This window comes from Gossypium hirsutum, chromosome A06 (genome assembly GCF_007990345.1).
Source record: "Gossypium hirsutum isolate 1008001.06 chromosome A06, Gossypium_hirsutum_v2.1, whole genome shotgun sequence".
Lineage (NCBI taxonomy): Eukaryota > Viridiplantae > Streptophyta > Magnoliopsida > Malvales > Malvaceae > Gossypium > Gossypium hirsutum.
In genome coordinates, this window is record NC_053429.1 from 36,848,521 (window position 1) to 36,850,193 (window position 1,673).

General features: G+C 37.5%; 1 non-coding gene across 1 annotated transcript; it reads left to right on the forward strand.

The window, feature by feature from the left end:
- The first annotated feature begins 1,314 nt into the window (after positions 1-1,314).
- LOC121231169 (small nucleolar RNA R71) lies at positions 1,315-1,420 on the forward strand. The gene has a single exon (XR_005929236.1). It is a non-coding gene; the product is annotated as a small nucleolar RNA R71 (small nucleolar RNA).
- Positions 1,421-1,673: the final 253 nt, after the last annotated feature.

Here is a 1,673-nt window from a genome sequence, read left to right on the forward strand (position 1 = left end):
TTATCTATTTTCACAAGTACGTCTTCTATAATGCCCCTAGGATATTTAACAGATCTATCGGCTAATTGAATACTCATCCTAGTGGGTTTAGGTTCCCCAAGACCAAGTTGTTTGAACATTTTATATGGCATCAAATTAATGATAGCGCCTAAATCAGCCAGTGCTTTCTCAACATTCAGACTACCAATTAAGCAAGGGATAGTAAAACTTCATGGATCTTTTAGTTTGGTTGGCAGTTTGTTTTGGAGTATGGATGAGCACTTCTCGTTGAGTTCTACTATAGATAAGTCCTCGAACTTCCTTTTATTTGTTAGAAGCTCCTTCAAAAATTTTGCGTATGTAGGCATCTACGAGATGGCCTCAACAAAAGGTAAGTTGATATGTAATTGCTTAAAAAGTTCAAGAAACTTACCGAATTGTGCATCAATGCAGTATTTTTTCAATTTTGCTGGGTATGGAACTGGTGGTTTATATTCCTTCGGCACTGGTTTGTCACTATTTTCGGGTTTTTCTTCCCCCCTTTCGCTTATCACGACTTCTTGTGTTAGCTTCTTTTCAGATTCCGCTAACACTTTCCCACTCCTTAGTGTAACTGCTTTTACATGCTCTTTTGATTTTGTGTTACTAGGTAAACTTCCTAGTGGTCTTTTCGAAATTAGTTTGGACAACTGGCCTATTTGAATTTCGAGCCCTTGGATCGATACTTGTTGATTTTTAAGTGCTATCTCGGTGTTCTGGAAACGAGTTTCTGACACCAAAATAAATTTAGATAGCATCTCTTCAAGGTTTGATTTCTTTTCCTGTTGATAGGGTAGTTGTTGAAAACCCAGAGGATGTTGTGGCCTTTGATTTCCTTGACCGCCCCACGAGAAATTAGGACAACCTGCATTATAAGTGTTACTATATAGGTTATTTTGGGGTCTAGAGTTATTGTTACCCATATATTGGACTTATTCCTCCTCGATACTAGGGTTGAAGGGTTGATACTCTGTGCATGCTCCTCCTTCATTCGTCTCACACCTTATTACTAGATGTACCTGAGTAGAACCAAGTAAACCATCAATCTTTTTATTTAGAAGTTCTACTTGGTTTGACAGCATAGTAACCGAATCGACGTTATAAACATCTACTATTTTAGTAGGCTTAGTCCTTAGTACTTCCCACTGATAGTTATTCAGTGACATCTCTTCAATAAATTCGTAAGCCTTTTCAGGTGTTTTGTTGTTGATGGTTCCCCCAGTTGCTGCATCAATCATTTGCCTTGTCAAGAGGTTCACACTATTGTAGAATGTTTGAACTTGCAACCATAGAAGTAATCCATGGTGAGGACACCTTCGCAGTAGGTCCTTATATCTCTCCCATGCATCGTAAAGAGTTTCTAAGTTCATCTACACAAACGAAGAGATATCATTACGTAATTTGGATGTTTTAGCCGGCGAAAAATATTTTAATAAAGATTTTTTGGTCATTTGTTCCCAAGTAGTAATTGACCCTCATGGTAATGAGTTCAACCACTGTTTAGCTTTGGTCCTCAATGAAAAAGGGAATAACCGAAGACGAATGGCATCATTAGTAACACCATTAATTTTAAATGTATCGCAGAATTCCAAAAAATTTGCCAAATGAGTGTTTGGATCCTTATCCTGCAAACCATCAAATTGAACAAATTGTTG